This window comes from Aotus nancymaae, unplaced genomic scaffold (assembly GCF_030222135.1).
Source record: "Aotus nancymaae isolate 86718 unplaced genomic scaffold, 86718_ANA_hifiasm-v0.15.2.pri h1tg000041l, whole genome shotgun sequence".
In the NCBI taxonomy this organism is placed as follows: Eukaryota; Metazoa; Chordata; class Mammalia; order Primates; family Aotidae; genus Aotus; species Aotus nancymaae.
Window position 1 is genome coordinate 45,620,677 of NW_026988455.1, and position 26,812 is coordinate 45,647,488.

The window sequence follows — 26,812 nt, forward strand, 5'->3', positions numbered from 1 at the left end:
CTCAACTTCCAGAGTTAAACCCGTGTGTGGATTCAGCAGTCTGCAAACACTTTCTGTGCAGAGTTTCAAAACAGACGTTTTCAGCCCATTACCGGCATATGGAAGAAACAGCAGAAAGCACAGGGAAATATCTGCTTCTAAATCCAAAACGCAGCTATCTAACAGAACGGTTGTCAATGTGTGCACTCAACTTCCAGAGTTAAACCCGTGTGTGGATTCAGCAGTCTGCAAACACTTTCTGTGCAGAGTTTCAAAACAGGCGTTTTCAGCCCAATACCGGCATATGGAAGAAACAGCAGAAAGCCCAGGGTAGTATCTGCTTCTAAATCCAAAACGCAGCTATCTAACAGAACGGTTGTCAATGTGTGCACTCAACTTCCAGAGTTAAACCCGTGTGTGGATTCAGCAGTCTGCAAACACTTTCTGTGCAGAGTTTCAAAACAGGCGTTTTCAGCCCAATACCGGTATATGGAAGAAACAGCAGAAAGCCCAGGGAAATATCTGCTTCTAAATCCAAAACGCAGCTATCTAACAGAACGGTTGTCAATGTGTGCACTCAACTTCCAGAGTTAAACCCGTGTGTGGATTCAGCAGTCTGCAAACACTTTCTGTGCAGAGTTTCAAAACAGGCGTTTTCAGCCCAATACCGGCATATGGAAGAAACAGCAGAAAGCCCAGGGAAATATCTGCTTCTAAATCCAAAACGCTGCTATCTAACAGAACGGTTGTCAATGTGAGCACTCAACTTCCAGAGTTAAACCCGTGTGTGGATTCAGCAGTCTGCAAACACTTTCTGTGCAGAGTTTCAAAACAGGCGTTTTCAGCCCAATACCGGCATATGGAAGAAACAGCAGAAAGCCCAGGGAAATATCTGCTTCTAAATCCAAAACGCAGCTATCTAACAGAACGGTTGTCAATGTGTGCACTCAACTTCCAGAGTTAAACCCGTGTGTGGATTCAGCAGTCTGCAAACACTTTCTGTGCAGAGTTTCAAAACAGGCGTTTTCAGCCCAATACCGGCATATGGAAGAAACAGCAGAAAGCCCAGGGAAATATCTGCTTCTAAATCCAAAACGCTGCTATCTAACAGAACGGTTGTCAATGTGAGCACTCAACTTCCAGAGTTAAACCCGTGTGTGGATTCAGCAGTCTGCAAACACTTTCTGTGCAGAGTTTCAAAACAGGCGTTTTCAGCCCAATACCGGCATATGGAAGAAACAGCAGAAAGCCCAGGGAAATATCTGATTCTAAATCCAAAACGCAGCTATCTAACAGAACGGTTGTCAATGTGTGCACTCAACTTCCAGAGTTAAACCCGTGTGTGGATTCAGCAGTCTGCAAACACTTTCTGTGCAGAGTTTCAAAACAGGCGTTTTCAGCCCAATACCGGCATATGGAAGAAACAGCAGAAAGCCCAGGGAAATATCTGCTTCTAAATCCAAAACGCAGCTATCTAACAGAACGGTTGTCAATGTGTGCACTCAACTTCCAGAGTTAAACCCGTGTGTGGATTCAGCAGTCTGCAAACACTTTCTGTGCAGAGTTTCAAAACAGACGTTTTCAGCCCATTACCGGCATATGGAAGAAACAGCAGAAAGCACAGGGAAATATCTGCTTCTAAATCCAAAACGCAGCTATCTAACAGAACGGTTGTCAATGTGTGCACTCAACTTCCAGAGTTAAACCCGTGTGTGGATTCAGCAGTCTGCAAACACTTTCTGTGCAGAGTTTCAAAACAGGCGTATTCAGCCCAATACCGGCATATGGAAGAAACAGCAGAAAGCCCAGGGAAATATCTGCTTCTAAATCCAAAACGCTGCTATCCAACAGAACGGTTTTCAATGTGAGCACTCAACTTCCAGAGTTAAACCCGTGTGTGGATTCAGCAGTCTGCAAACACTTTCTGTGCAGAGTTTCAAAACAGGCGTTTTCAGCCCAATACCGGCATATGGAAGAAACAGCAGAAAGCCCAGGGAAATATCTGCTTCTAAATCCAAAACGCTGCTATCTAACAGAACGGTTGTCAATGTCAGCACTCAACTTCCAGAGTTAAACCCGTGTGTGGATTCATCAGTCTGCAAACACTTTCTGTGCAGAGATTCAAAACAGGCGTTTTCAGCCCAATACCGGCATATGGAAGAAACAGCAGAAAGCCCAGGGAAATATCTGATTCTAAATCCAAAACGCAGCTATCTAACAGAACGGTTGTCAATGTGTGCACTCAACTTCCAGAGTTAAACCCGTGTGTGGATTCAGCAGTCTGCAAACACTTTCTGTGCAGAGTTTCAAAACAGACGTTTTCAGCCCATTACCGGCATATGGAAGAAACAGCAGAAAGCCCAGGGAAATATCTGCTTCTAAATCCAAAACGCAGCTATCTAACAGAACGGTTGTCAATGTGTGCCCTCAACTTCCAGAGTTAAACCCGTGTGTGGATTCAGCAGTCTGCAAACACTTTCTGTGCAGAGTTTCAAAACAGACGTTTTCAGCCTATTACCGGCATATGGAAGAAAGAGCAGAAATCCCAGGGAAATATCTGCTTCTAAATCCAAAACGCAGCTATCTATCAGAACGGTTGTCAATGTGTGCACTCAACTTCCAGAGTTAAACCCGTGTGTGGATTCAGCAGTCTGCAAACACTTTCTGTGCAGAGTTTCAAAACAGGCGTTTTCAGCCCAATACCGGCATATGGAAGAAACAGCAGAAAGCCCAGGGAAATATCTGCTTCTAAATCCAAAACGCAGCTATCTAACAGAACGGTTGTCAATGTGTGCACTCAACTTCCAGAGTTAAACCCGTGTGTGGATTCAGCAGTCTGCAAACACTTTCTGTGCAGAGTTTCAAAACAGACGTTTTCAGCCCATTACCGGCATATGGAAGAAACAGCAGAAAGCACAGGGAAATATCTGCTTCTAAATCCAAAACGCAGCTATCTAACAGAACGGTTGTCAATGTGAGCACTCAACTTCCAGAGTTAAACCCGTGTGTGGATTCAGCAGTCTGCAAACACTTTCTGTGCAGAGTTTCAAAACAGGCGTTTTCAGCCCAATACCGGCATATGGAAGAAACAGCAGAAAGCCCAGGGAAATAACTGCTTCTAAATCCAAAACGCAGCTATCTAACAGAACGGTTGTCAATGTGAGCACTCAACTTCCAGAGTTAAACCCGTGTGTGGATTCAGCAGTCTGCAAACACTTTCTGTGCAGAGTTTCAAAACAGGCGTTTTCAGCCCAATACTGGCATATGGAAGAAACAGCAGAAAGCACAGGGAAATATCTGCTTCTAAATCCAAAACGCAGCTATCTAACAGAACGGTTGTCAATGTGTGCACTCAACTTCCAGAGTTAAACCCGTGTGTGGATTCAGCAGTCTGCAAACACTTTCTGTGCAGAGTTTCAAAACAGGCGTTTTCAGCCCAATACCGGCATATGGAAGAAACACCAGAAAGCCCAGGGAAATATCTGCTTCTAAATCCAAAACACTGCTATCTAACAGAACGGTTGTCAATGTGAGCACTCAACTTCCAGAGTTAAACCCGTGTGTGGATTCAGCAGTCTGCAAACACTTTCTGTGCAGAGATTCAAAACAGGCGTTTTCAGCCCAATACCGGCATATGGAAGAAACAGCAGAAAGCCCAGGGAAATATCTGATTCTAAATCCAAAACGCAGCTATCTAACAGAACGGTTGTCAATGTGTGCACTCAACTTCCAGAGTTAAACCCGTGTGTGGATTCAGCAGTCTGCAAACACTTTCTGTGCAGAGTTTCAAAACAGACGTTTTCAGCCCATTACCGGCATATGGAAGAAACAGCAGAAAGCCCAGGGAAATATCTGCTTCTAAATCCAAAACGCAGCTATCTAACAGAACGGTTGTCAATGTGTGCACTCAACTTCCAGAGTTAAACCCGTGTGTGGATTCAGCAGTCTGCAAACACTTTCTGTGCAGAGTTTCAAAACAGGCGTTTTCAGTCCAATACCGGCATATGGAAGAAACAGCAGAAAGCATAGGGAAATATCTGCTTCTAAATCCAAAACGCAGCTATCTAACAGAACGGTTGTCAATGTGTGCCCTCAACTTCCAGAGTTAAACCCGTGTGTGGATTCAGCAGTCTGCAAACACATTCTGTGCAGAGTTTCAAAACAGACGTTTTCAGCCCATTACCGGCATATGGAAGAAAGAGCAGAAAGCACAGGGAAATATCTGCTTCTAAATCCAAAACGCAGCTATCTATCAGAACGGTTGTCAATGTGTGCACTCAACTTCCAGAGTTAAACCCGTGTGTGGATTCAGCAGCCTGCAAACACTTTCTGTGCAGAGTTTCAAAACAGGCGTTTTCAGCCCAATACCGGCATATGGAAGAAACAGCAGAAAGCCCAGGGAATTATCTGCTTCTAAATCCAAAACGCAGCTATCTAACAGAACGGTTGTCAATGTGTGCACTCAACTTCCAGAGTTAAACCCGTGTGTGGATTCAGCAGTCTGCAAACACTTTCTGTGCAGAGTTTCAAAACAGACGTTTTCAGCCCATTACCGGCATATGGAAGAAACAGCAGAAAGCACAGGGAAATATCTGCTTCTAAATCCAAAACGCAGCTATCTAACAGAACGGTTGTCAATGTGAGCACTCAACTTCCAGAGTTAAACCCGTGTGTGGATTCAGCAGTCTGCAAACACTTTCTGTGCAGAGTTTCAAAACAGGCGTTTTCAGCCCAATACCGGCATATGGAAGAAACAGCAGAAAGCCCAGGGAAATATCTGCTTCTAAATCCAAAACGCAGCTATCTAACAGAACGGTTGTCAATGTGAGCACTGAACTTCCAGAGTTAAACCCGTGTGTGGATTCAGCAGTCTGCAAACACTTTCTGTGCAGAGTTTCAAAACAGGCGTTTTCAGCCCAATACCGGCATATGGAAGAAACAGCAGAAAGCACAGGGAAATATCTGCTTCTAAATCCAAAACGCAGCTATCTAACAGAACGTTTGTCAATGTGTGCACTCAACTTCCAGAGTTAAACCCGTGTGTGGATTCAGCAGTCTGCAAACACTTTCTGTGCAGAGTTTCAAAACAGGCGTTTTCAGCCCAATACCGGCATATGGAAGAAACAGCAGAAAGCCCAGGGAAATATCTGCTTCTAAATCCAAAACGCAGCTATCTAACAGAACGGTTGTCAATGTGTGCACTCAACTTCCAGAGTTAAACCCGTTTGTGGATTCAGCAGTCTGCAAACACTTTCTGTGCAGAGTTTCAAAACAGGCGTTTTCAGCCCAATACCGGCATATGGAAGAAACAGCAGAAAGCACAGGGAAATATCTGCTTCTAAATCCAAAACACAGCTATCTAACAGAACGGTTGTCAATGTGAGCACTCAACTTCCAGAGTTAAACCCGTGTGTGGATTCAGCAGTCTGCAAACACTTTCTGTGCAGAGTTTCAAAACAGGCGTTTTCAGCCCAATACCGGCATATGGAAGAAACAGCAGAAAGCCCAGGGAAATATCTGCTTCTAAATCCAAAACGCAGCTATCTAACAGAACGGTTGTCAATGTGTGCACTCAACTTCCAGAGTTAAACCCGTGTGTGGATTCAGCAGTCTGCAAACTCTTTCTGTGCAGAGTTTCAAAACAGGCGTTTTCAGCCCAATACCGGCATATGGAAGAAACAGCAGAAAGCCCAGGGAAATATCTGCTTCTAAATCCAAAACGCAGCTATCTAACAGAACGGTTGTCAATGTGTGCACTCAACTTCCAGAGTTAAACCCGTGTGTGGATTCAGCAGTCTGCAAACACTTTCTGTGCAGAGTTTCAAAACAGACGTTTTCAGCCCATTACCGGCATATGGAAGAAACAGCAGAAAGCACAGGGAAATATCTGCTTCTAAATCCAAAACGCAGCTATCTAACAGAACGGTTGTCAATGTATGCACTCAACTTCCAGAGTTAAACCCGTGTGTGGATTCAGCAGTCTGCAAACACTTTCTGTGCAGAGTTTCAAAACAGGCGTTTTCAACCCAATACCGGCATATGGAAGAAACAGCAGAAAGCCCAGGGAAATATCTGCTTCTAAATCCAAAACGCAGCTATCTAACAGAACGGTTGTCAATGTGAGCACTCAACTTCCAGAGTTAAACCCGTGTGTGGATTCAGCAGTCTGCAAACACTTTCTGTGCAGAGTTTCAAAACAGGCGTTTTCAGCCCAATACCGGCATATGGAAGAAACAGCAGAAAGCCCAGGGAAATATCTGCTTCTAAATCCAAAACGCAGCTATCTAACAGAACGGTTGTCAATGGGTGCACTCAACTTCCACAGTTAAACCCGTGTGTGGATTCAGCAGTCTGCAAACACTTTCTGTGCAGAGTTTCAAAACAGACGTTTTCAGCCCATTACCGGCATATGGAAGAAACAGCAGAAAGCCCAGGGAAATATCTGCTTCTAAATCCAAAAAGCAGCTATCTAACAGAACGGTTGTCAATGTGTGCACTCAACTTCCAGAGTTAAACCCGTGTGTGGATTCAGCAGTCTGCAAACACTTTCTGTGCAGAGTTTCAAAACAGGCGTTTTCAGCCCAATACCGGCATATGGAAGAAACAGCAGAAAGCCCAGGGAAATATCTGATTCTAAATCCAAAACGCAGCTATCTAACAGAACGGTTTTCAATGTGTGCACTCAACTTCCAGAGTTAAACCCGTGTGTGGATTCAGCAGTCTGCAAACTCTTTCTGTGCAGAGTTTCAAAACAGGCGTTTTCAGCCCAATACCGGCATATGGAAGAAACAGCAGAAAGCCCAGGGAAATATCTGCTTCTAAATCCAAAACGCAGCTATCTAACAGAACGGTTGTCAATGTGTGCACTCAACTTCCAGAGTTAAACCCGTGTGTGGATTCAGCAGTCTGCAAACACTTTCTCTGCAGAGTCCCAAAACAGACGTTTTCAGCCCAATACCGGCATATGGAAGAAACAGCAGAAAGCACAAGGAAATATCTGCTTCTAAATCCAAAACGCAGCTATCTAACAGAACGGTTGTCAATGTGTGCACTCAACTTCCAGAGTTAAACCCGTGTGTGGATTCAGCAGTCTGCAAACACTTTCTGTGCAGAGTTTCAAAACAGGCGTTTTCAGCCCAATACCGGCATATGGAAGAAACAGCAGAAAGCCCAGGGAAATATCTGCTTCTAAATCCAAAACGCAGCTATCTAACAGAACGGTTGTCAATGTGTGCACTCAACTTCCAGAGTTAAACCCGTGTGTGGATTCAGCAGTCTGCAAACACTTTCTGTGCAGAGTTTCAAAACAGGCGTTTTCAGCCCAATACCGGCATATGGAAGAAACAGCAGAAAGCACAGGGAAATATCTGATTCTAAATCCAAAACGCAGCTATCTAACAGAACGGTTGTCAATGTGTGCACTCAACTTCCAGAGTTAAACCCGTGTGTGGATTCAGCAGTCTGCAAACACTTTCTGTGCAGAGTTTCAAAACAGACGTTTTCAGCCCGTTACCGGCATATGGAAGAAACAGCAGAAAGCACAGGGAAATATCTGCTTCTAAATCCAAAACGCAGCTATCTAACAGAACGGTTGTCAATGTGTGCACTCAACTTCCAGAGTTAAACCCGTGTGTGGATTCAGCAGTCTGCAAACACTTTCTGTGCAGAGTTTCAAAACAGGCGTTTTCAGCCCAATACCGGCATATGGAAGAAACAGCAGAAAGCACAGGGAAATATCTGCTTCTAAATCCAAAACGCAGCTATCTAACAGAACGGTTGTCAATGTGTGCACTCAACTTCCAGAGTTAAACCCGTGTGTGGATTCAGCAGTCTGCAAACACTTTCTGTGCAGAGTTTCAAAACAGACGTTTTCAGCCCATTACCGGCATATGGAAGAAACAGCAGAAAGCACAGGGAAATATCTGCTTCTAAATCCAAAACGCAGCTATCTAACAGAACGGTTGTCAATGTGTGCACTCAACTTCCAGAGTTAAACCCGTGTGTGGATTCACCAGTCTGCAAACACTTTCTGTGCAGAGTTTCAAAACAGGCGTTTTCAGCCCAATACCGGCATATGGAAGAAACAGCAGAAAGCCCAGGGAAATATCTGCTTCTAAATCCAAAACGCTGCTATCTAACAGAACGGTTGTCAATGTGAGCACTCAACTTCCAGAGTTAAACCCGTGTGTGGATTCAGCAGTCTGCAAACACTTTCTGTGCAGAGTTTCGAAACAGGCGTTTTCAGCCCAATACCGGCATATGGAAGAAACAGCAGAAAGCCCAGGGAAATATCTGATTCTAAATCCAAAACGAAGCTATCTAACAGAACGGTTGTCAATGTGTGCACTCAACTTCCAGAGTTAAACCCGTGTGTGGATTCAGCAGTCTGCAAACACTTTCTGTGCAGAGTTTCAAAACAGACGTTTTCAGCCCATTACCGGCATATGGAAGAAACAGCAGAAAGCACAGGGAAATATCTGCTTCTAAATCCAAAACGCAGCTATCTAACAGAACGGTTGTCAATGTGAGCACTCAACTTCCAGAGTTAAACCCGTGTGTGGATTCAGCAGTCTGCAAACACTTTCTGTGCAGAGTTTCAAAACAGGCGTTTTCAGCCCAATACCGGCATATGGAAGAAACAGCAGAAAGCCCAGGGAAATATCTGCTTCTAAATCCAAAACGCAGCTATCTAACAGAACGGTTTTCAATGTGTGCACTCAACTTCCAGAGTTAAACCCGTGTGTGGATTCAGCAGTCTGCAAACACTTTCTGTGCAGAGTTTCAAAACAGACGTTTTCAGCCCATTACCGGCATATGGAAGAAACAGCAGAAAGCACAGGGAAATATCTGCTTCTAAATCCAAAACGCAGCTATCTAACAGAACGGTTGTCAATGTGTGCACTCAACTTCCAGAGTTAAACCCGTGTGTGGATTCAGCAGTCTGCAAACACTTTCTGTGCAGAGTTTCAAAACAGGCGTTTTCAGCCCAATACCGGCATATGGAAGAAACAGCAGAAAGCCCAGGGAAATATCTGCTTCTAAATCCAAAACGCAGCTATCTAACAGAACGGTTGTCAATGTGTGCACTCAACTTCCAGAGTTAAACCCGTGTGTGGATTCAGCAGTCTGCAAACACTTTCTGTGCAGAGTTTCAAAACAGGCGTTTTCAGCCCAATACCGGCATATGGAAGAAACAGCAGAAAGCCCAGGGAAATATCTGATTCTAAATCCAAAACGCAGCTATCTAACAGAACGGTTGTCAATGTGTGCACTCAACTTCCAGAGTTAAACCCGTGTGTGGATTCAGCAGTCTGCAAACACTTTCTGTGCAGAGTTTCAAAACAGACGTTTTCAGCCCGTTACCGGCATATGGAAGAAACAGCAGAAAGCACAGGGAAATATCTGCTTCTAAATCCAAAACGCAGCTATCTAACAGAACGGTTGTCAATGTGTGCACTCAACTTCCAGAGTTAAACCCGTGTGTGGATTCAGCAGTCTGCAAACACTTTCTGTGCAGAGTTTCAAAACAGGCGTTTTCAGCCCAATACCGGCATATGGAAGAAACAGCAGAAAGCCCAGGGAAATATCTGCTTCTAAATCCAAAACGCAGCTATCTAACAGAACGGTTGTCAATGTGTGCACTCAACTTCCAGAGTTAAACCCGTGTGTGGATTCAGCAGTCTGCAAACACTTTCTGTGCAGAGTTTCAAAACAGGCGTTTTCAGCCCATTACCGGCATATGGAAGAAACAGCAGAAAGCACAGGGAAATATCTGCTTCTAAATCCAAAACGCAGCTATCTAACAGAACGGTTGTCAATGTGTGCACTCAACTTCCAGAGTTAAACCCGTGTGTGGATTCAGCAGTCTGCAAACACTTTATGTGCAGAGTTTCAAAACAGACGTTTTCAGCCCATTACCGGCATATGGAAGAAACAGCAGAAAGCACAGGGAAATATCTGCTTCTAAATCCAAAAAGCAGCTATCTAACAGAACGGTTGTCAATGTGTGCACTCAACTTCCAGAGTTAAACCCGTGTGTGGATTCAGCAGTCTGCAAACACTTTCTGTGCAGAGTTTCAAAACAGGCGTTTTCAGCCCAATACCGGCATATGGAAGAAACAGCAGAAAGCCCAGGGAAATATCTGATTCTAAATCCAAAACGCAGCTATCTAACAGAACGGTTGTCAATGTGTGCACTCAACTTCCAGAGTTAAACCCGTGTGTGGATTCAGCAGTCTGCAAACTCTTTCTGTGCAGAGTTTCAAAACAGGCGTTTTCAGCCCAATACCGGCATATGGAAGAAACAGCAGAAAGCCCAGGGAAATATCTGCTTCTAAATCCAAAACGCAGCTATCTAACAGAACGGTTGTCAATGTGTGCACTCAACTTCCAGAGTTAAACCCGTGTGTGGATTCAGCAGTCTGCAAACACTTTCTCTGCAGAGTCCCAAAACAGACGTTTTCAGCCCAATACCGGCATATGGAAGAAACAGCAGAAAGCACAGGGAAATATCTGCTTCTAAATCCAAAACGCAGCTATCTAACAGAACGGTTGTCAATGTGTGCACTCAACTTCCAGAGTTAAACCCGTGTGTGGATTCAGCAGTCTGCAAACACTTTCTGTGCAGAGTTTCAAAACAGGCGTTTTCAGCCCAATACCGGCATATGGAAGAAACAGCAGAAAGCCCAGGGAAATATCTGCTTCTAAATCCAAAACGCAGCTATCTAACAGAACGGTTGTCAATGTGTGCACTCAACTTCCAGAGTTAAACCCGTGTGTGGATTCAGCAGTCTGCAAACACTTTCTGTGCAGAGTTTCAAAACAGGCGTTTTCAGCCCAATACCGGCATATGGAAGAAACAGCAGAAAGCCCAGGGAAATATCTGATTCTAAATCCAAAACGCAGCTATCTAACAGAACGGTTGTCAATGTGTGCACTCAACTTCCAGAGTTAAACCCGTGTGTGGATTCAGCAGTCTGCAAACACTTTCTGTGCAGAGTTTCAAAACAGACGTTTTCAGCCCGTTACCGGCATATGGAAGAAACAGCAGAAAGCACAGGGAAATATCTGCTTCTAAATCCAAAACGCAGCTATCTAACAGAACGGTTGTCAATGTGTGCACTCAACTTCCAGAGTTAAACCCGTGTGTGGATTCAGCAGTCTGCAAACACTTTCTGTGCAGAGTTTCAAAACAGACGTTTTCAGCCCATTACCGGCATATGGAAGAAACAGCAGAAAGCACAGGGAAATATCTGCTTCTAAATCCAAAACGCAGCTATCTAACAGAACGGTTGTCAATGTGTGCACTCAACTTCCAGAGTTAAACCCGTGTGTGGATTCAGCAGTCTGCAAACACTTTCTGTGCAGAGTTTCAAAACAGGCGTTTTCAGCCCAATACCGGCATATGGAAGAAACAGCAGAAAGCCCAGGGAAATATCTGCTTCTAAATCCAAAACGCAGCTATCTAACAGAACGGTTGTCAATGTGTGCACTCAACTTCCAGAGTTAAACCCGTGTGTGGATTCAGCAGTCTGCAAACACTTTCTGTGCAGAGTTTCAAAACAGACGTTTTCAGCCCATTACCGGCATATGGAAGAAACAGCAGAAAGCCCAGGGAAATATCTGCTTCTAAATCCAAAACGCAGCTATCTAACAGAACGGTTGTCAATGTGTGCCCTCAACTTCCAGAGTTAAACCCGTGTGTGGATTCAGCAGTCTGCAAACACTTTCTGTGCAGAGTTTCAAAACAGGCGTTTTCAGCCCAATACCGGCATATGGAAGAAACAGCAGAAAGCCCAGGGAAATATCTGCTTCTAAATCCAAAACGCTGCTATCTAACAGAACGGTTGTCAATGTGAGCACTCAACTTCCAGAGTTAAACCCGTGTGTGGATTCAGCAGTCTGCAAACACTTTCTGTGCAGAGTTTCAAAACAGGCGTTTTCAGCCCAATACCGGCATATGGAAGAAACAGCAGAAAGCCCAGGGAAATATCTGATTCTAAATCCAAAACGAAGCTATCTAACAGAACGGTTGTCAATGTGTGCACTCAACTTCCAGAGTTAAACCCGTGTGTGGATTCAGCAGTCTGCAAACACTTTCTGTGCAGAGTTTCAAAACAGACGTTTTCAGCCCATTACCGGCATATGGAAGAAACAGCAGAAAGCACAGGGAAATATTTGCTTCTAAATCCAAAACGCAGCTATCTAACAGAACGGTTGTCAATGTGTGCACTCAACTTCCAGAGTTAAACCCGTGTGTGGATTCAGCAGTCTGCAAACACTTTCTGTGCAGAGTTTCAAAACAGGCGTTTTCAGCCCAATACCGGCATATGGAAGAAACAGCAGAAAGCACAGGGAAATATCTGCTTCTAAATCCAAAACGCAGCTATCTAACAGAACGGTTGTCAATGTGTGCACTCAACTTCCAGAGTTAAACCCGTGTGTGGATTCAGCAGTCTGCAAACACTTTCTGTGCAGAGTTTCAAAACAGGCGTTTTCAGCCCAATACCGGCATATGGAAGAAACAGCAGAAAGCCCAGGGAAATATCTGCTTCTAAATCCAAAACGCAGCTATCTAACAGAACGGTTGTCAATGTGTGCACTCAACTTCCAGAGTTAAACCCGTGTGTGGATTCAGCAGTCTGCAAACACTTTCTGTGCAGAGTTTCAAAACAGGCGTTTTCAGCCCAATACCGGCATATGGAAGAAACAGCAGAAAGCCCAGGGAAATATCTGCTTCTAAATCCAAAACGCAGCTATCTAACAGAACGGTTGTCAATGTGTGCACTCAACTTCCAGAGTTAAACCCGTGTGTGGATTCAGCAGTCTGCAAACACTTTCTGTGCAGAGTTTCACAACAGGCGTTTTCAGCCCAATACCGGCATATGGAAGAAACAGCAGAAAGCCCAGGGAAATATCTGATTCTAAATCCAAAACGCAGCTATCTAACAGAACGGTTGTCAATGTGTGCACTCAACTTCCAGAGTTAAACCCGTGTGTGGATTCAGCAGTCTGCAAACACTTTCTGTGCAGAGTTTCAAAACAGACGTTTTCAGCCCGTTACCGGCATATGGAAGAAACAGCAGAAAGCCCAGGGAAATATCTGCTTCTAAATCCAAAACGCAGCTATCTAACAGAACGGTTGTCAATGTGTGCACTCAACTTCCAGAGTTAAACCCGTGTGTGGATTCAGCAGTCTGCAAACACTTTCTGTGCAGAGTTTCAAAACAGACGTTTTCAGCCCATTACCGGCATATGGAAGAAACAGCAAAAAGCACAGGGAAATATCTGCTTCTAAATCCAAAACGCAGCTATCTAACAGAACGGTTGTCAATGTGTGCACTCAACTTCCAGAGTTAAACCCGTGTGTGGATTCAGCAGTCTGCAAACACTTTCTGTGCAGAGTTTCAAAACAGGCGTTTTCAGCCCAATACCGGCATATGGAAGAAACAGCAGAAACCCAGGGAAATATCTGCTTCTAAATCCAAAACGCAGCTATCTAAAAGAATGGCTGTCAATGTGTGCACTCAACTTCCAGAGTTAAACCCGTGTGTGGATTCAGCAGTCTGCAAACACTTTCTGTGCAGAGTTTCAAAACAGGCGTTTTCAGCCCATTACCGGCATATGGAAGAAACAGCAGAAAGCACAGGGAAATATCTGCTTCTAAATCCAAAAAGCAGCTATCTAACAGAACGGTTGTCAATGTGTGCACTCAACTTCCAGAGTTAAACCCGTGTGTGGATTCAGCAGTCTGCAAACTCTTTCTGTGCAGAGTTTCAAAACAGGCGTTTTCAGCCCAATACCGGCATATGGAAGAAACAGCAGAAAGCCCAGGGAAATATCTGCTTCTAAATCCAAAACGCAGCTATCTAACAGAACGGTTGTCAATGTGTGCACTCAACTTCCAGAGTTAAACCCGTGTGTGGATTCAGCAGTCTGCAAACACTTTCTCTGCAGAGTCCCAAAACAGACGTTTTCAGCCCAATACCGGCATATGGAAGAAACAGCAGAAAGCACAGGGAAATATCTGCTTCTAAATCCAAAACGCAGCTATCTAACAGAACGGTTGTCAATGTGTGCACTCAACTTCCAGAGTTAAACCCGTGTGTGGATTCAGCAGTCTGCAAACACTTTCTGTGCAGAGTTTCAAAACAGACGTTTTCAGCCCATTACCGGCATATGGAAGAAACAGCAGAAAGCACAGGGAAATATCTGCTTCTAAATCCAAAACGCAGCTATCTAACAGAACGGTTGTCAATGTGTGCACTCAACTTCCAGAGTTAAACCCGTGTGTGGATTCAGCAGTCTGCAAACACTTTCTGTGCAGAGTTTCAAAACAGGCGTTTTCAGCCCAATACCGGCATATGGAAGAAACAGCAGAAAGCCCAGGGAAATATCTGCTTCTAAATCCAAAACGCAGCTATCTAACAGAACGGTTGTCAATGTGTGCACTCAACTTCCAGAGTTAAACCCGTGTGTGGATTCAGAAGTCTGCAAACACTTTCTGTGCAGAGTTTCAAAACAGACGTTTTCAGCCCATTACCGGCATATGGAAGAAACAGCAGAAAGCCCAGGGAAATATCTGCTTCTAAATCCAAAACGCAGCTATCTAACAGAACGGTTGTCAATGTGTGCACTCAACTTCCAGAGTTAAACCCGTGTGTGGATTCAGCAGTCTGCAAACACTTTCTGTGCAGAGTTTCAAAACAGGCGTTTTCAGCCCAATACCGGCATATGGAAGAAACAGCAGAAAGCCCAGGGAAATATCTGCTTCTAAATCCAAAACGCAGCTATCTAACAGAACGGTTGTCAATGTGAGCACTCAACTTCCAGAGTTAAACCCGTGTGTGGATTCAGCAGTCTGCAAACACTTTCTGTGCAGAGTTTCAAAACAGGCGTTTTCAGCCCAATACCGGCATATGGAAGAAACAGCAGAAAGCACAGGGAAATATCTGATTCTAAATCCAAAACGCAGCTATCTAACAGAACGGTTGTCAATGTGTGCACTCAACTTCCAGAGTTAAACCCGTGTGTGGATTCAGCAGTCTGCAAACACTTTCTGTGCAGAGTTTCAAAACAGACGTTTTCAGCCCGTTACCGGCATATGGAAGAAACAGCAGAAAGCCCAGGGAAATATCTGCTTCTAAATCCAAAACGCAGCTATCTAACAGAACGGTTGTCAATGTGTGCACTCAACTTCCAGAGTTAAACCCGTGTGTGGATTCAGCAGTCTGCAAACACTTTCTGTGCAGAGTTTCAAAACAGACGTTTTCAGCCCATTACCGGCATATGGAAGAAACAGCAGAAAGCACAGGGAAATATCTGCTTCTAAATCCAAAACGCAGCTATCTAACAGAACGGTTGTCAATGTGTGCACTCAACTTCCAGAGTTAAACCCGTGTGTGGATTCAGCAGTCTGCAAACACTTTCTGTGCAGAGTTTCAAAACAGGCGTTTTCAGCCCAATACCGGCATATGGAAGAAACAGCAGAAACCCAGGGAAATATCTGCTTCTAAATCCAAAACGCAGCTATCTAACAGAATGGTTGTCAATGTGTGCACTCAACTTCCAGAGTTAAACCCGTGTGTGGATTCAGCAGTCTGCAAACACTTTCTGTGCAGAGTTTCAAAACAGGCGTTTTCAGCCCATTACCGGCATATGGAAGAAACAGCAGAAAGCACAGGGAAATATCTGCTTCTAAATCCAAAAAGCAGCGATCTAACAGAACGGTTGTCAATGTGTGCACTCAACTTCCAGAGTTAAACCCGTGTGTGGATTCAGCAGTCTGCAAACACTTTCTGTGCAGAGTTTCAAAACAGGCGTTTTCAGCCCAATACCGGCAGTTGGAAGAAACAGCAGAAAGCCCAGGGAAATATCTGCTTCTAAATCCAAAACGCAGGAATCTAACAGAACGGTTGTCAATGTGTGCACTCAACTTCCAGAGTTAAACCCGTGTGTGGATTCAGCAGTCTGCAAACACTTTCTGTGCAGAGTTTCAAAACAGACGTTTTCAGCCCATTACCGGCATATGGAAGAAACAGCAGAAAGCCCAGGGAAATATCTGCTTCTAAATCCAAAACGCAGCTATCTAACAGAACGGTTGTCAATGTGTGCACTCAACTTCCAGAGTTAAACCCGTGTGTGGATTCAGCAGTCTGCAAACACTTTCTGTGCAGAGTTTCAAAACAGGCGTTTCAGCCCAATACCGGCATATGGAAGAAACAGCAGAAAGCACAGGGAAATATCTGCTTCTAAATCCAAAACGCAGCTATCTAACAGAACGGTTGTCAATGTATGCACTCAACTTCCAGAGTTAAACCCGTGTGTGGATTCAGCAGTCTGCAAACACTTTCTGTGCAGAGTTTCAAAACAGGCGTTTTCAGCCCAATACCGGCATATGGAGGAAACAGCAGAAAGCCCAGGGAAATATCTGCTTCTAAATCCAAAACGCAGCTATCTAACAGAACGGTTGTCAATGTGTGCACTCAACTTCCAGAGTTAAACCCGTGTGTGGATTCAGCAGTCTGCAAACACTTTCTGTGCAGAGTTTCAAAACAGACGTTTTCAACCCATTACCGGCATATGGAAGAAACAGCAGAAAGCACAGGGAAATATCTGCTTCTAAATCCAAAACGCAGCTATCTAACAGAACGGTTGTCAATGTGTGCACTCAACTTCCAGAGTTAAACCCGTGTGTGGATTCAGCAGTCTGCAAACACTTTCTGTGCAGAGTTTCAAAACAGGCGTTTTCAGCCCAATACCGGCATATGGAAGAAACAGCAGAAAGCCCAGGGAAATATCTGATTCTAAATCCAAAACGCAGCTATCTAACAGAACGGTTGTCAATGTGTGCACTCAACTTCCAGAGTTAAACCCGTGTGTGGATTCAGCAGTCTGCAAACACTTTCTGTGCAGAGTTTCAAAACAGACGTTTTCAGCCCGTTACCGGCATATGGAAGAAACAGCAGAAAGCACAGGGAAATATCTGCTTCTAAATCCAAAACGCAGCTATCTAACAGAACGGTTGTCAATGTGTGCACTCAACTTCCAGAGTTAAACCCGTGTGTGGATTCAGCAGTCTGCAAACACTTTCTGTGCAGAGTTTCAAAACAGGCGTTTTCAGCCCAATACCGGCATATGGAAGAAACAGCAGAAAGCCCAGGGAAATATCTGCTTCTAAATCCAAAACGCAGCTATCTAACAGAACGGTTGTCAATGTGTGCACTCAACTTCCAGAGTTAAACCCGTGTGTGGATTCAGCAGTCTGCAAACACTTTCTGTGCAGAGTTTCAAAACAGACGTTTTCAGCCCATTACCGGCATATGGAAGAAACAGCAGAAAGCACAGGGAAATATCTGCTTCTAAATCCAAAACGCAGCTATCTAACAGAACGGTTGTCAATGTGTGCACTCAACTTCCAGAGTTAAACCCGTGTGTGGATTCAGCAGTCTGCAAACACTTTATGTGCAGAGTTTCAAAACAGACGTTTTCAGCCCATTACCGGCATATGGAAGAAACAGCAGAAAGCACAGGGAAATATCTGCTTCTAAATCCAAAAAGCAGCTATCTAACAGAACGGTTGTCAATGTGTGCACTCAACTTCCAGAGTTAAACCCGTGTGTGGATTCAGCAGTCTGCAAACACTTTCTGTGCAGAGTTTCAAAACAGGCGTTTTCAGCCCAATACCGGCATATGGAAGAAACAGCAGAAAGCCCAGGGAAATATCTGATTCTAAATCCAAAACGCAGCTATCTAACAGAACGGTTGTCAATGTGTGCACTCAACTTCCAGAGTTAAACCCGTGTGTGGATTCAGCAGTCTGCAAACTCTTTCTGTGCAGAGTTTCAAAACAGGCGTTTTCAGCCCAATACCGGCATATGGAAGAAACAGCAGAAAGCCCAGGGAAATATCTGCTTCTAAATCCAAAACGCAGCTATCTAACAGAACGGTTGTCAATGTGTGCACTCAACTTCCAGAGTTAAACCCGTGTGTGGATTCAGCAGTCTGCAAACACTTTCTCTGCAGAGTTTCAAAACAGGCGTTTTCAGCCCAATACCGGCATATGGAAGAAACAGCAGAAAGCACAGGGAAATATCTGCTTCTAAATCCAAAACGCAGCTATCTAACAGAACGGTTGTCAATGTGTGCACTCAACTTCCAGAGTTAAACCCGTGTGTGGATTCAGCAGTCCGCAAACACGTTCTGTGCAGAGTTTCAAAACAGGCGTTTTCAGCCCAATACCGGCATATGGAAGAAACAGCAGAAAGCCCAGGGAAATATCTGCTTCTAAATCCAAAACGCAGCTATCTAACAGAACGGTTGTCAATGTGTGCACTCAACTTCCAGAGTTAAACCCGTGTGTGGATTCAGCAGTCTGCAAACACTTTCTGTGCAGAGTTTCAAAACAGGCGTTTTCAGCCCAATACCGGCATATGGAAGAAACAGCAGAAAGCCCAGGGAAATATCTGATTCTAAATCCAAAACGCAGCTATCTAACAGAACGGTTGTCAATGTGTGCACTCAACTTCCAGAGTTAAACCCGTGTGTGGATTCAGCAGTCTGCAAACACTTTCTGTGCAGAGTTTCAAAACAGACGTTTTCAGCCCATTACCGGCATATGGAAGAAACAGCAGAAAGCCCAGGGAAATATCTGCTTCTAAATCCAAAACGCAGCTATCTAACAGAACGGTTGTCAATGTGTGCCCTCAACTTCCAGAGTTAAACCCGTGTGTGGATTCAGCAGTCTGCAAACACTTTCTGTGCAGAGTTTCAAAACAGGCGTTTTCAGCCCAATACCGGCATATGGAAGAAACAGCAGAAAGCCCAGGGAAATATCTGCTTCTAAATCCAAAACGCTGCTATCTAACAGAACGGTTGTCAATGTGAGCACTCAACTTCCAGAGTTAAACCCGTGTGTGGATTCAGCAGTCTGCAAACACTTTCTGTGCAGAGTTTCAAAACAGGCGTTTTCAGCCCAATACCGGCATATGGAAGAAACAGCAGAAAGCCCAGGGAAATATCTGATTCTAAATCCAAAACGAAGCTATCTAACAGAACGGTTGTCAATGTGTGCACTCAACTTCCAGAGTTAAACCCGTGTGTGGATTCAGCAGTCTGCAAACACTTTCTGTGCAGAGTTTCAAAACAGACGTTTTCAGCCCATTACCGGCATATGGAAGAAACAGCAGAAAGCACAGGGAAATATCTGCTTCTAAATCCAAAACGCAGCTATCTAACAGAACGGTTGTCAATGTGTGCACTCAACTTCCAGAGTTAAACCCGTGTGTGGATTCAGCAGTCTGCAAACACTTTCTGTGCAGAGTTTCAAAACAGGCGTTTTCAGCCCAATACCGGCATATGGAAGAAACAGCAGAAAGCACAGGGAAATATCTGCTTCTAAATCCAAAACGCAGCTATCTAACAGAACGGTTGTCAATGTGTGCACTCAACTTCCAGAGTTAAACCCGTGTGTGGATTCAGCAGTCTGCAAACAGTTTCTGTGCAGAGTTTCAAAACAGGCGTTTTCAGCCCAATACCGGCATATGGAAGAAACAGCAGAAAGACCAGGGAAATATCTGATTCTAAATCCAAAACGCAGCTATCTAACAGAACGGTTGTCAATGTGTGCACTCAACTTCCAGAGTTAAACCCGTGTGTGGATTCAGCAGTCTGCAAACACTTTCTGTGCAGAGTTTCAAAACAGGCGTTTTCAGCCCAATACCGGCATATGGAAGAAACAGCAGAAAGCCCAGCGAAATATCTGCTTCTAAATCCAAAACGCAGCTATCTAACAGAACGGTTGTCAATGTGTGCACTCAACTTCCAGAGTTAAACCCGTGTGTGGATTCAGCAGTCTGCAAACACTTTCTGTGCAGAGTTTCAAAACAGGCGTTTTCAGCCCAATACCGGCATATGGAAGAAACAGCAGAAAGCCCAGGGAAATATCTGATTCTAAATCCAAAACGCAGCTATCTAACAGAACGGTTGTCAATGTGTGCACTCAACTTCCAGAGTTAAACCCGTGTGTGGATTCAGCAGTCTGCAAACACTTTCTGTGCAGAGTTTCAAAACAGACGTTTTCAGCCCGTTACCGGCATATGGAAGAAACAGCAGAAAGCCCAGGGAAATATCTGCTTCTAAATCCAAAACGCAGCTATCTAACAGAACGGTTGTCAATGTGTGCACTCAACTTCCAGAGTTAAACCCGTGTGTGGATTCAGCAGTCTGCAAACACTTTCTGTGCAGAGTTTCAAAACAGACGTTTTCAGCCCATTACCGGCATATGGAAGAAACAGCAAAAAGCACAGGGAAATATCTGCTTCTAAATCCAAAACGCAGCTATCTAACAGAACGGTTGTCAATGTGTGCACTCAACTTCCAGAGTTAAACCCGTGTGTGGATTCAGCAGTCTGCAAACACTTTCTGTGCAGAGTTTCAAAACAGGCGTTTTCAGCCCAATACCGGCATATGGAAGAAACAGCAGAAACCCAGGGAAATATCTGCTTCTAAATCCAAAACGCAGCTATCTAAAAGAATGGTTGTCAATGTGTGCACTCAACTTCCAGAGTTAAACCCGTGTGTGGATTCAGCAGTCTGCAAACACTTTCTCTGCAGAGTCCCAAAACAGACGTTTTCAGCCCAATACCGGCATATGGAAGAAACAGCAGAAAGCACAGGGAAATATCTGCTTCTAAATCCAAAAAGCAGCTATCTAACAGAACGGTTGTCAATGTGTGCACTCAACTTCCAGAGTTAAACCCGTGTGTGGATTCAGCAGTCTGCAAACACTTTCTGTGCAGAGTTTCAAAACAGACGTTTTCAGCCCATTACCGGCATATGGAAGAAACAGCAAAAAGCACAGGGAAATATCTGCTTCTAAATCCAAAACGCAGCTATCTAACAGAACGGTTGTCAATGTGTGCACTCAACTTCCAGAGTTAAACCCGTGTGTGGATTCAGCAGTCTGCAAACTCTTTCTGTGCAGAGTTTCAAAACAGGCGTTTTCAGCCCAATACCGGCATATGGAAGAAACAGCAGAAAGCCCACGGAAATATCTGCTTCTAAATCCAAAAAGCAGCTATCTAACAGAACGGTTGTCAATGTGTGCACTCAACTTCCAGAGTTAAACCCGTGTGTGGATTCAGCAGTCTGCAAACACTTTCTCTGCAGAGTCCCAAAACAGACGTTTTCAGCCCAATACCGGCATATGGAAGAAACAGCAGAAAGCACAGGGAAATATCTGCTTCTAAATCCAAAACGCAGCTATCTAACAGAACGGTTGTCAATGTGTGCACTCAACTTCCAGAGTTAAACCCGTGTGTGGATTCAGCAGTCTGCAAACACTTTCTGTGCAGAGTTTCAAAACAGACGTTTTCAGCCCATTACCGGCATATGGAAGAAACAGCAGAAAGCACAGGGAAATATCTGCTTCTAAATCCAAAACGCAGCTATCTAACAGAACGGTTGTCAATGTGTGCACTCAACTTCCAGAGTTAAACCCGTGTGTGGATTCAGCAGTCTGCAAACACTTTCTGTGCAGAGTTTCAAAACAGGCGTTTTCAGCCCAATACCGGCATATGGAAGAAACAGCAGAAAGCCCAGGGAAATATCTGCTTCTAAATCCAAAACGCAGCTATCTAACAGAACGGTTGTCAATGTGTGCACTCAACTTCCAGAGTTAAACCCGTGTGTGGATTCAGCAGTCTGCAAACACTTTCTGTGCAGAGTTTCAAAACAGACGTTTTCAGCCCATTACCGGCATATGGAAGAAACAGCAGAAAGCCCAGGGAAATATCTGCTTCTAAATCCAAAACGCAGCTATCTAACAGAACGGTTGTCAATGTGTGCACTCAACTTCCAGAGTTAAACTCGTGTGTGGATTCAGCAGTCTGCAAACACTTTCTGTGCAGAGTTTCAAAACAGGCGTTTTCAGCCCAATACCGGCATATGGAAGAAACAGCAGAAAGCCCAGGGAAATATCTGCTTCTAAATCCAAAACGCAGCTATCTAACAGAACGGTTGTCAATGTGTGCACTCAACTTCCAGAGTTAAACCCGTGTGTGGATTCAGCAGTCTGCAAACACTTTCTGTGCAGAGTTTCAAAACAGGCGTTTTCAGCCCAATACCGGCATATGGAAGAAACAGCAGAAAGCCCAGGGAAATATCTGATTCTAAATCCAAAACGCAGCTATCTAACAGAACGGTTGTCAATGTGTGCACTCAACTTCCAGAGTTAAACCCGTGTGTGGATTCAGCAGTCTGCAAACACTTTCTGTGCAGAGTTTCAAAACAGACGTTTTCAGCCCGTTACCGGCATATGGAAGAAACAGCAGAAAGCACAGGGAAATATCTGCTTCTAAATCCAAAACGCAGCTATCTAACAGAACGGTTGTCAATGTGTGCACTCAACTTCCAGAGTTAAACCCGTGTGTGGATTCAGCAGTCTGCAAACACTTTCTGTGCAGAGTTTCAAAACAGACGTTTTCAGCCCATTACCGGCATATGGAAGAAACAGCAGAAAGCACAGGGAAATATCTGCTTCTAAATCCAAAACGCAGCTATCTAACAGAACGGTTGTCAATGTGTGCACTCAACTTCCAGAGTTAAACCCGTGTGTGGATTCAGCAGTCTGCAAACACTTTCTGTGCAGAGTTTCAAAACAGGCGTTTTCAGCCCAATACCGGCATATGGAAGAAACAGCAGAAACCCAGGGAAATATCTGCTTCTAAATCCAAAACGCAGCTATCTAACAGAACGGTTGTCAATGTGTGCACTCAACTTCCAGAGTTAAACCCGTGTGTGGATTCAGCAGTCTGCAAACACTTTCTGTGCAGAGTTTCAAAACAGGCGTTTTCAGCCCATTACCGGCATATGGAAGAAACAGCAGAAAGCACAGGGAAATATCTGCTTCTAAATCCAAAAAGCAGCTATCTAACAGAACGGTTGTCAATGTGTGCACTCAACTTCCAGAGTTAAACCCGTGTGTGGATTCAGCAGTCTGCAAACACTTTCTGTGCAGAGTTTCAAAACAGGCGTTTTCAGCCCAATACCGGCATATGGAAGAAACAGCAGAAAGCCCAGGGAAATATCTGATTCTAAATCCAAAACGCAGCTATCTAACAGAACGGTTGTCAATGTGTGCACTCAACTTCCAGAGTTAAACCCGTGTGTGGATTCAGCAGTCTGCAAACTCTTTCTGTGCAGAGTTTCAAAACAGGCGTTTTCAGCCCAATACCGGCATATGGAAGAAACAGCAGAAAGCCCAGGGAAATATCTGCTTCTAAATCCAAAACGCAGCTATCTAACAGAACGGTTGTCAATGTGTGCACTCAACTTCCAGAGTTAAACCCGTGTGTGGATTCAGCAGTCTGCAAACACTTTCTCTGCAGAGTCCCAAAACAGACGTTTTCAGCCCCAATACCGGCATATGGAAGAAACAGCAGAAAGCACAGGGAAATATCTGCTTCTAAATCCAAAACGCAGCTATCTAACAGAACGGTTGTCAATGTGTGCACTCAACTTCCAGAGTTAAACCCGTGTGTGGATTCAGCAGTCTGCAAACACTTTCTGTGCAGAGTTTCAAAACAGGCGTTTTCAGCCCAATACCGGCATATGGAAGAAACAGCAGAAAGCCCAGGGAAATATCTGCTTCTAAATCCAAAACGCAGCTATCTAACAGAACGGTTGTCAATGTGTGCACTCAACTTCCAGAGTTAAACCCGTGTGTGGATTCAGCAGTCTGCAAACACTTTCTGTGCAGAGTTTCAAAACAGGCGTTTTCAGCCCAATACCGGCATATGGAAGAAACAGCAGAAAGCCCAGGGAAATATCTGATTCTAAATCCAAAACGCAGCTATCTAACAGAACGGTTGTCAATGTGTGCACTCAACTTCCAGAGTTAAACCCGTGTGTGGATTCAGCAGTCTGCAAACACTTTCTGTGCAGAGTTTCAAAACAGACGTTTTCAGCCCGTTACCGGCATATGGAAGAAACAGCAGAAAGCACAGGGAAATATCTGCTTCTAAATCCAAAACGCAGCTATCTAACAGAACGGTTGTCAATGTGTGCACTCAACTTCCAGAGTTAAACCCGTGTGTGGATTCAGCAGTCTGCAAACACTTTCTGTGCAGAGTTTCAAAACAGACGTTTTCAGCCCATTACCGGCATATGGAAGAAACAGCAGAAAGCACAGGGAAATATCTGCTTCTAAATCCAAAACGCAGCTATCTAACAGAACGGTTGTCAATGTGTGCACTCAACTTCCAGAGTTAAACCCGTGTGTGGATTCAGCAGTCTGCAAACACTTTCTGTGCAGAGTTTCAAAACAGGCGTTTTCAGCCCAATACCGGCATATGGAAGAAACAGCAGAAACCCAGGGAAATATCTGCTTCTAAATCCAAAACGCAGCTATCTAACAGAAGGGTTGTCAATGTGTGCACTCAACTTCCAGAGTTAAACCCGTGTGTGGATTCAGCAGTCTGCAAACACTTTCTGTGCAGAGTTTCAAAACAGGCGTTTTCAGCCCATTACCGGCATATGGAAGAAACAGCAGAAAGCACAGGGAAATATCTGCTTCTAAATCCAAAAAGCAGCTATCTAACAGAACGGTTGTCAATGTGTGCACTCAACTTCCAGAGTTAAACCCGTGTGTGGATTCAGCAGTCTGCAAACACTTTCTGTGCAGAGTTTCAAAACAGGCGTTTTCAGCCCAATACCGGCATATGGAAGAAACAGCAGAAAGCCCAGGGAAATATCTGATTCTAAATCCAAAACGCAGCTATCTAACAGAACGGTTGTCAATGTGTGCACTCAACTTCCAGAGTTAAACCCGTGTGTGGATTCAGCAGTCTGCAAACTCTTTCTGTGCAGAGTTTCAAAACAGGCGTTTTCAGCCCAATACCGGCATATGGAAGAAACAGCAGAAAGCCCAGGGAAATATCTGCTTCTAAATCCAAAACGCAGCTATCTAACAGAACGGTTGTCAATGTGTGCACTCAACTTCCAGAGTTAAACCCGTGTGTGGATTCAGCAGTCTGCAAACACTTTCTCTGCAGAGTCCCAAAACAGACGTTTTCAGCCCAATACCGGCATATGGAAGAAACAGCAGAAAGCACAGGGAAATATCTGCTTCTAAATCCAAAACGCAGCTATCTAACAGAACGGTTGTCAATGTGTGCACTCAACTTCCAGAGTTAAACCCGTGTGTGGATTCAGCAGTCTGCAAACACTTTCTGTGCAGAGTTTCAAAACAGGCGTTTTCAGCCCAATACCGGCATATGGAAGAAACAGCAGAAAGCACAGGGAAATATCTGCTTCTAAATCCAAAACGCAGCTATCTAACAGAACGGTTGTCAATGTGTGCACTCAACTTCCAGAGTTAAACCCGTGTGTGGATTCAGCAGTCTGCAAACACTTTCTGTGCAGAGTTTCAAAACAGACGTTTTCAGCCCATTACCGGCATATGGAAGAAACAGCAGAAAGCACAGGGAAATATCTGCTTCTAAATCCAAAACGCAGCTATCTAACAGAACGGTTGTCAATGTGTGCACTCAACTTCCAGAGTTAAACCCGTGTGTGGATTCAGCAGTCTGCAAACACTTTCTGTGCAGAGTTTCAAAACAGGCGTTTTCAGCCCAATACCGGCATATGGAAGAAACAGCAGAAAGCACAGGGAAATATCTGCTTCTAAATCCAAAACGCAGCTATCTAACAGAACGGTTGTCAATGTGTGCACTCAACTTCCAGAGTTAAACCCGTGTGTGGATTCAGCAGTCTGCAAACACTTTCTGTGCAGAGTTTCATAACAGACGTTTTCAGCCCATTACCGGCATATGGAAGAAACAGCAGAAAGCACAGGGAAATATCTGCTTCTAAATCCAAAACGCAGCTATCTAACAGAACGGTTGTCAATGTGTGCACTCAACTTCCAGAGTTAAACCCGTGTGTGGATTCAGCAGTCTGCAAACACTTTCTGTGCAGAGTTTCAAAACAGGCGTTTTCAGCCCAATACCGGCATATGGAAGAAACAGCAGAAAGCATAGGGAAATATCTGCTTCTAAATCCAAAACGCAGCTATCTAGCAGAACGGTTGTCAATGTGTGCACTCAACTTCCAGAGTTAAACCCGTGTGTGGATTCAGCAGTCTGCAAACACTTTCTGTGCAGAGTTTCAAAACAGGCGTTTTCAGCCCAATACCGGCATATGGAAGAAACAGCAGAAAGCCCAGGGAAATATCTGCTTCTAAATCCAAAACGCAGGAATCTAACAGAACGGTTGTCAATGTGTGCACTCAACTTCCAGAGTTAAACCCGTGTGTGGATTCAGCAGTCTGCAAACACTTTCTGTGCAGAGTTTCAAAACAGACGTTTTCAGCCCATTACCGGCATATGGAAGAAACAGCAGAAAGCCCAGGGAAATATCTGCTTCTAAATCCAAAACGCAGCTATCTAACAGAACGGTTGTCAATGTGTGCACTCAACTTCCAGAGTTAAACCCGTGTGTGGATTCAGCAGTCTGCAAACACTTTCTGTGCAGAGTTTCAAAACAGGCGTTTTCAGCCCAATACCGGCATATGGAAGAAACAGCAGAAAGCACAGGGAAATATCTGCTTCTAAATCCAAAACGCAGCTATCTAACAGAACGGTTGTCAATGTATGCACTCAACTTCCAGAGTTAAACCCGTGTGTGGATTCAGCAGTCTGCAAACACTTTCTGTGCAGAGTTTCAAAACAGGCGTTTTCAGCCCAATACCGGCATATGGAGGAAACAGCAGAAAGCCCAGGGAAATATCTGCTTCTAAATCCAAAACGCAGCTATCTAACAGAACGGTTGTCAA